This window comes from Zonotrichia albicollis, chromosome 3 (assembly GCF_047830755.1).
Source record: "Zonotrichia albicollis isolate bZonAlb1 chromosome 3, bZonAlb1.hap1, whole genome shotgun sequence".
Lineage (NCBI taxonomy): Eukaryota > Metazoa > Chordata > Aves > Passeriformes > Passerellidae > Zonotrichia > Zonotrichia albicollis.
This window is the reverse complement of record NC_133821.1, coordinates 60,581,340-60,590,518: the sequence shown is the minus strand read 5'-3', so window position 1 is coordinate 60,590,518 and position 9,179 is coordinate 60,581,340. Positions and strand designations below refer to the sequence as shown.

The 9,179-nt window shown below is 36.6% G+C and overlaps 1 long non-coding RNA gene across 1 annotated transcript; it reads right to left on the bottom strand.

Moving 5' to 3' along the window:
* Positions 1 to 1,180: 1,180 nt before the first annotated feature.
* Positions 1,181 to 8,886, bottom strand: LOC141728688 (uncharacterized). The gene is made up of 3 exons (XR_012579834.1): positions 8,728 to 8,886; positions 3,534 to 3,828; positions 1,181 to 2,436 (listed from the first exon to the last, which is right to left on the bottom strand). It is a non-coding gene; the product is annotated as an uncharacterized LOC141728688 (long non-coding RNA).
* Between the last annotated feature and the right edge of the window lie 293 nt (positions 8,887 to 9,179).

Sequence of the window (9,179 nt, the reverse complement as noted above, 5' to 3'; positions counted from 1 at the left end):
CTGACTTCTTTTGAAATGCTGAAACTCAGTTATTAACCTTTCAAACTTTCCACAAAGCTTCATTTCTTGAACGATTACTTGCTCATTATGTGTAAAGCAAATATGTAACAATTAAACAGAGCTTTTCTCCTCAGGACACCACCACCTCGAAGTTCAAATTCTAATTCTGTCAATTTAAAGTGGTTTTCTTTTTGGAAATAACTTTAGTGGCACACAACTGGTGGGTTTTTTCACGTGATTTTCTTCAGCCTTCTGAATACATGAGAGATCTCTGGAAACCAGACTTTTACCAAGATGTGACATTTACCTGGGTGGCTAGAAACCCATATTTTGGAGCAAAAGACCAAGGACTAGTCCTTGTCCTAGAATTTGTGTGACTTATTATTGCAGAGACATTACTTTGCTCTACACCCATTCCTACTCCATGTTAATTAAAGTTTATATCCTTTTATAAAGAGAATAAGATAAATCCTATTGTAAACTTGAGTTTAATCTTGCCTTAAGACATCAATTTGACTATTCAATACTCAGAAGTTTATGAAATTTTCAGACAAACTCAAGAAAAAGATTATTTTCAAGGACAAGAACTGTAGGATTTTAAAGAACTTGAAAACATGTAGGAACAGTTCAAGATCCAACTTTTTAATCAGTGAGGGAATGAGAAAGGGGGCGAAAATGAACCTGGTACATGTTCACTGTTTATTTTCTTGACCTTCTTTCCCTACTAATACATCCCTTGAATCATTTTGTGCCATTTTCCAGGTGTGGCATTATTTAACCTGAGACCTATAGGTGCTGGAAACGTTTAGACTTGTTGCTCAAAACCAAAAATGTTTTTCAAGAATACTGTTTTCTTCTTTGCAGGAAATCCTGTAATTCAAAGGCAAATAAACCCTAAGTATAATTACAGGACAGTATTTTCAGATTCAAATTTACTTTAAAAATCATATTTAATTGAACACAATAAAGATTCTGACTCAGAAAAATATGCAGGTTGTTTTTATTAACTGATCCATACTGTCAAAAAAATAATACACTCTATCCCAAACTACAACTTTAGGATTTCATATCTTTTTTTCAAAGCAAATATGCTTTATACAATGGGAGACAGATGTTTCCATGTTTTTGTATAATTTAGTTTACTAATTTAGTTTATTATTCAGATGTTTGGTGTTGTAACTGCGCTATATTTAACTATTGATCATTAGAAGAAAGAAAACAATGTAGTGTTTTTTAATGACTATGTTGTTAACAACTTGATTTAACAAATATTCTTTAACAAACAGGTTTTAAGATGTTAATGTATTTATGACTGTATATGACTAGAGACAGCTAAAGTAATTAGAAATACATTCTGTTATGCACAGTATAAACCATGGATTAAAAAATTGAAAGGAAAATTGGTTAATACAAGATAGAAAAATAAAAATCCCATAAAACTTTTACAGTGAAACAGAAGGGGGTTCTGTTTCATGATATCTCCAAAATTTTGTTGATTATAATTTTATGCTGTTTTTACTAGGAATCTGTCAAACAAAGTAATCTATTTTCTAATAATGCAGCCTAAAATTAAAGCTCCAAGACTTCAGTTGACAGAACACAGAGGAACTATAACTTATGATTAATCTTGGTGGTCATGGGAAATACTTTTCAGAGGGGTGAAGAACTGATACTCTTCAAGACTCCTTTTCCACATTCAGTAATTAATCTTCTAAAGATATCCTGCTCTCATCTTCCAACGCGCTTCCTGAGGTTCTTTCTGCAAGAGGATTGGGGAACATATTCAGGATCCCTGCTCAAATTCCCCAGTGGGCCCAGCCTCGGGTTCTCCATCATAAATAAGCCAACCTTTCTAAAAAGGTTTTCAGGCGTTCATTACGTAAGGTATCATCTATCTCACATTACTCCAACCTCGTGATACAAATGTCAGCATGCTAATGAATAGGTCATGTCCAACCTTCTCCTTTATCATATGGCTGGGCAAGGAGGGACTTACACAATCATTCACTGTAAATGTTTCTGCTACAGCTGAAGCAACCAGAAGACTAACATGTCTATTTATAGGACTTCTAATTATGTGTGTATTAAATAGTAGTGGCACTTAATATGTGTTTTAGAATAACTTCCTTTTCCACTGACAGTTTTTTTTCCAAGCTGACTCCAATTATCTCAAGAAGTCAGGCTTGACATACTGGCATACCACTCACACATGTGCTTAGGACAGCTTCAGAATAGCAATGTCACTCTGCCCAGAGACTGGCAACCTTGGAAGAGATGTTCAGATACCACTTCAGGTAACCTAGAGAAGTCACGAATCCATGCAATGTGAATCCAGCATGACTGTCTTTCTGTTCCTCTTTTTTCCCAGTTATCCCACTGTAGGAAACCTTCAGTGCTTTGCTCATTATTACTACTTCTGTTAGCAGTTCTTCAATCCTACAAAATAAAATTTTGACATTCACTTATATGATTCCATTCAGATTGTCACAAAATTCTGTGGTATTCTGCAGATCAGTTTTTGATAATTTAATCATCATCTTACAGACTAACATGAAAGATTTTTTTACATAAGTATTAAAACCCAGACTGAGTTTTGGTATGAGAGCAAGGAAATGTGTGAACAAAAACTGTTTCAAAATGATGGTAGGAGGAGATTAAAAACAAAAGTCTCCTTTGCAGAGACAATATTTAAAAGGCCCAATGTACCACTTTTAATTTAAATTTATTACCAAAAATTACTAGCCCGAATAAACTATTAATTGCACAAAGTGTGCCAAATTTTTTCATATTCCATAGCTATTATCATCCATTTATTTAAATGGGGTTATAAAATACAACTGATTGACAACTGAAGATTTCATCCTCTGAATGCCATATTCCTTCGTATATATTTTGAAAATTTTTCTGTACCAAGAGTGTTGTTGCCATTTGACTCTTCCAGAAAGAAGTTACAGGAAGATACTTTTGCTCTGAAAAACTGAGGATGTAAAGGGAAAAAAGCAGAGAAGGAAGGTGTGACCTTCCATAGTCAGGACTAGCAAAAATAATTTAGTTCATATTTAACTACTTGGTATCTGTACCTTTAAATGTTACCATCACCTTGATTGAACAGAGCATTTCTTTCATAGCACTGAAATGGAAAAATATGCATTTACATTTTGAACCCTGAGGAAGAGTCTCAGTGTTTTCCTAAGGAAGCACTTTTTGATGGCATCATTCTTCATGTTGTTCCACTATTTCAGATAGACTTGCTCCCACTGTGCAAAAGACTCCTCAGCATCTGGTAAAGTTATTTTCCTATTTTTGTGGAAACAGGCCAAGCTGTGCAGCAACAGCTAGTAACTCTAATAATGAAGTAACTCTTTCCTGGAACGTTAGAAGTTTAAAACTTTTTTAATAAATATCTAAAGAGCAATATTACAATGTAGAATACAGAATTCATTGCATTATCCCCTGAAAAGAAAAAAATAGAAATGTGTGTACAGAGAGAAATATTATTATTTAGTAGATAGAAAGTAATTCTGTGTACTTACCCTTGTTCTGCTGGGCCATATGGCGACATCTATGCTGCTCACAAGTAAAGCTCTGGGTTCATGATCATTTACAGGCCTGCCTTGCACATATTTTAGCATGAACAGCTGAGAAAACTCAGTGTTATTTCAGGGATCATGTCCAAAAGTAGGGAAATCAGGTTTATGCCATCCGTTCATGAGGACCTTGGCTCCCAGTTCTAGGTGTGGACGGATCTGTGCCGTGCTGTGCCTCACTGCCTCTCTGCATTTCACAGGGATGACACCATGTTGTTGTAGGGTCTCTCCTGCAAGGTGCCTATTGTGGGAGGCCAAGAGAGCCCCTGGTCAGCCTGGAGCAAGGCTGCTTGAGGGGCTGCACCCATCCCTGCAGCCGAGCAGGGCCAGAGCAGCTCACACTTGCTGGCCACTGTAACAGCTGCGTGGATGTGGTAGACACCAGCGTGAAATGTAGAGAAGATGCCAAGTGAATGTGACAAGAACATAAGCAGGGAATGTGGGAAAGCCTTTTTACTTCTCCATCATTATTGTCTACCAAAAGCTGACAGGTGAGAGAGGAACAAAAATCAGATCTTCCATATCTCTGCTCCATGCTAGATGCCCCCCCCTTTCTCTCTCGTTTTTTTCATCCCATTGGGAGCAGGCTTGTTGATTTAGAACTATCTTTAGGACTACTGCAGATAAGCTGAGGCTAACAGACTACACTCAAGTATTTTGCTTGAACTCTAGACCTTACTCTGGCACATCTTCCTTTCATTGTATTACTGTTTCTTCTCTTACCATAAAAAGAATGAAAATGTACACTAACCATTTTAATTAGTATACAGGGTGCATGATGATTTTGACAACTGATGTATGTTTGATAACTACATGGCACTCATTTATTAATGTTTTGGTCAACATTTCTCCACATTTCATTCCAGGAAATCCTTCTATTCAATCCCAGTCTCAAGAGGTGGATGAGCTGGGTGTGGGTACAGCTTGCTGATATTACCAAGATTTTGCTTCTGTTACAAACTGATAATCTGTGAGAAAAGCCTTCTAAGAATACTAAAAATACCTCTTACCTTGTGATTTTTACCTTCTTAGTATTCTTATTTCCCTCTCTGCTTTGGTCTTTTTCCCCTATCCCCTCTCTACATAAACACATAAATGGGCAAACACCCCTACCTCCACTCGGAGCACTATCTCACCTCATAGCTCAGCTCAGCTCTCCTTCCTTCTGCCTTCGACAATCCAGTGTTTTACTCCTGGAATCTTTTTTTTTCTGGTTTTTTTCACCTATTTGCACTCATAGGTCTAGCCAGGAACAGAAAACATGATCAGAGAGAATAAAACAAACTAGGAAGTTTTAATTTTCCCATAGGTTATGGCATAATTTTTCACAAAAGAATCTCATTTCTCTCCCACTTCAGGAAATACAAATGCTCGCCATGGGACTGGTGGGAACACAGAGCTCAGGGAGCTGTACTTCCATTTACAAAGCAGACCCTTTTTTGGACTCCACTGAATAATCAGTGTTCTGCTGACATGGCAAAACAAACAACCTTCTGCCATACCCTGCACTGGCTAAAAGTCTCTTCCAAGGCTCATGCCTGCACAGCCCTTAGAACTGGTTTAAAAATATTGGGGGAGAATTTTAGTTGTTGCAGGGATGGTGGGGGGGGGATGAGAAAAATTTTTCTAATTCGTAAATGAAAACTTTATTCCTTCTGAAAATTTCATGCAGTGATGTCTTGAGAGTAATTAAGAACAATAAGAATCAAGCTTAACTGAGGGCAAAGAGAATTTTCTGTAAAGGCTGATATTTACAAGTACCATTTTTACTGACAAACTTTGAATAAAGGAACCGCAATCTAAGGGATTAGTAAAAAGAAATCCTTAATCACATAGTGATTAATACAGATTGTCCTTGCATATGTCCTACTTGTTGCATCTTCCTTCTGCACCACCACTGAGACACTTTGCTAAAAGAGGTTATATCGTGCCCTTTAAAGAAGACACCAAAGGCAGCACTGTTGAGTTTAGATCTAAAAGCCTACAAAGGATTGCCAGGTAAGCAGCAACATATTATCTGGTTTTGAGCACCTGGAGTCACATGAAAAAACTAACAGAGTTTTAAACATTAGTTTGGTTAAATATCTGGTTATGATTTCATATGGCTCCAACCTGCTGGGAATTCCCCTCTAAAAGCCTCACATTCCTATCGTGTTGCAACAAATGAAGCCATCTTAAAATCACTAGGAGTGAAAATACTGTCCAGCAGTACACTCATGATACATTGATAAAACAGTTTAAGCTACAACACATGTATTCTCTCTAATAAATTTGAACTGATGAAGTAAAATCTATACAGTCCAGTGTAAAGAAGTTCTGCAGGAGCATACAATGACTTAACATGCATGCACATGCATGCCGATCTGAGGATTTTTTAAATCCTTGCAGTAATCCATCATAAATGGAAGAAACAAACATATAGCAGAACAGACTGAAGAAAAAAGAAAGCAAAGCAGCAAGCAAAAATGGCTCTGTGGGTCAGATGCAACAGATAACTTAGGTCCCTAGCATGGACCTAGGATTTAGATGGTGATTATGCATTTAACTCTGATTCTCGAACCCAGGCACGCTCCACTCTTCTTACTTTCCCTTAGAATCCTCCCCATTTTTCTAAGGATGATGAGAGTTTTCCGAGTCACAGTGAACTGGATAATTTGATGCCTAGATCAATTTCAGGATCCAGAAGACGTCTATTTCTGCAAAAATATGCGAGGCAACCAGTCTGGCTGATATTCTCAAAGCATTCATGAAACTCTCCTGGGGCACTGGGGTCTCTACAAATGTGGTAGCAAAGTTGCTACCACAACTCAGAGAGGGGACCTGCAGAGGAGCAGGAGATCCTTCTGAAATCCCAGAGCAGATTATGTCTGGGCTCCAGAAAGGGGAGACATTAAAAAAGATAAAATGCTGTCTATTCTCAGCAGTTCTTTTTCCAGCATTCCAACCCCTTTGCTAGTTTCAGGCACCTGCCTCTTGATTTTAGGTAATCACATTCTTAAACTGGTGCAGGTTTTGAATTTTGATTTTGAATTTTGTTTCTGACAATGCAAAACCAAAAAAATTTGGTTTTTGCATTGCCAGACACACTGCAGAGGGAGATATGACACCAACTCAGTGTTCTGAATTCACCAAGAGAAATGGACTGAAAAGTGATAAAGTAACAGATGGATCTAACTTTGGCCAGAGCAGATTCTGAATTCATCTGAGAAGCAGCAGAAAGCATGGGAGGGCACCTCCAGACAGTAACGAACCTTCATCTTCCCTAGATTCACTAGTCATTTCCTGTAATTACTGAACTGAATTACATTCTTCAAGCCAAAGAAATTTTATCATGGAGGTGAACAAAAGTAACTGCACAGTATAGCAAAATTTTTCTATCTGAATTTTGATTAAGAACAATATGTTTCACCCAAATTTAAAAGTCTTTCCAGTATTAACTGCAAGAGGAAAATTTTTTTCCAGTCTTGTAAAACTAGTGAAAAAGAAAATTCAGAATCTGACAATGTATATAGTATTTATGGTTTTTTAAAGAAAAGATCTTGAGTAGAGTTTCTAAAATGTCTCAGCTTAGCGGTAGCAGTAGAAATTTGCTTCTGTTACTGATTTATTCACAGGAAATGGCTTTAAAGCATAGCAACACACCACAGATAGGATAATTAGGTGCTGTATTTTGGGCTCTCACAGTAGGTTTTCCTCTAATATACCAAAAGAAGGATTTTTTTAAAAAAATTCAGAAACCTTCTACATCTCTTTACATCCGGAATAATAAACTGTCTTGCTACCTTTGCACAATCTGTAGCTCCCCAGTATCTGCAGGAAACCCACAAGACAAACCTCACTTACGCACACATTCACCACAGCTAAATCACGTGGTCAGCAAGGTGAAAATAACAACTGAAGCCTGATGCAGCTGGAATACATTTGAAATATAAAAAGACAAACCAACCTACGCCTCAGCATTATTTTTTCTAGAAAAAGTTATCTTTTATTGTATTTTATTATAAAAATATAATCTATACACAGAAACATACCATAAAAAGAAACAACTATAAAAAGCCCCAGAATTTTACAATTACTTTAATGTGAATTTTAAAAATCATTGTAATTTAAAATGTGTATGTTCTGGAAGAACTCAAATGTAATTTAGTCATTCTATGATACTATAATCCTTTATGTCAACAGAAACCTTCTGTGCTTGTTCAAACTTGTCTACTCTCAAACTGCCTGAAATTGATGTCTGACCTTCTGGGTTTAAAATCTACACATATATCAATTTATATCCATAACTGCACATCTTATAAAAACATGGCTAGACAGCTATCATGGAAATCAATTACACCCTATTTTAATTTAATGCATAACTTATTAGGTGATATCTTTAGATAAATATTTTTAATCATACAAGATTTATACTGTGTTTAGTTTGTTGAGTGCCACTGTACAGTACCTCTGTCTTTACAACATAAAATACTTCTGTCAGAGCTTTATAGGCAACATATGTACAAAAAGTACATAGTTAACTTCAGAAACATAAACTTCAGCAACACTAATTTTTAGTTCTGAACAAAAGAGTAGGGAGGGCTGAACCACTGCTGTCCAAACAAAAGCCAAATAGGAATGTTTTCTGGGGTTTGAAAAGGTTACACTAAATTTTCTTGTTTGTTTTCTTTCAGTTTTATGCACTGTGGCACTTCCTAGATTCAGGCAGAAGCTCAAATACAGTGCTAAGAGAAGAGCTCTTCCTCTGCTACTGTATTTCTGCTCTGATGAGAAACAGGAAATACCAGCAGTCTCATGAGAGTTCCTGTTCTCTGCAGATCCCCAGCTCAAATGGGGATTATTGCAGAAACCCAGCTCAGGCTGAAGACTTTTTTGAAATTGTGGGACACAAATATCCTAGCAGAATTCAGTAGCTTTGTCATTCGAAGACATTCATAAATACCTAGGGAAAAAATACTACTTATCTGGCATGGCTAAAACAAGCTTTAACTATTAACATTGAATGGAAATACTTCCAGGTCTATACACAGATACTGAAAATATGCTTTAAGAAATACATAAAAATAAACATTTTAAAAGAAGGGTTCCTGTCTTTGCAATAGCTTGAGGGATTAGATTTTTCAGAGATGCCTTTTCGTACCTTTTCTGATAAGCAGAATCCTTCAAATTTTACCAGTAAGTATACAAAAGCCTGGCCTCTGTGAACTCCAGTTTTCAAATCCTTGATTAAAAGTTTCAAAACTCAAAAGGTATTCAACTTCAATTAACAACAAGAGAATTCATGAGCAGAGTGGCTACGCGGGTGCCAAAAAGTAATGCTGGCAACAGCCAACAGCAGTTGCTTAGAGTATAAAAAAGACAAACAGAGTGATCCTTTCTCTAGAAAGGATTTTGGCAATCTAGTAAGGGACCTTCTGAGACAGAAGGCGTATTTGGGTCATTATGTTTACTGGCAATATAAATCTTAAATTTCATTTTGAAAACAATAATATTTTTGGCCTCAGAATCTTGTGGCGATGAATCCAACAACTTAACTATGCATTGTGTGAAAGAGTGCTTCCTTTGTTTTGCTTTCAGAGTTCCTGTGTTACA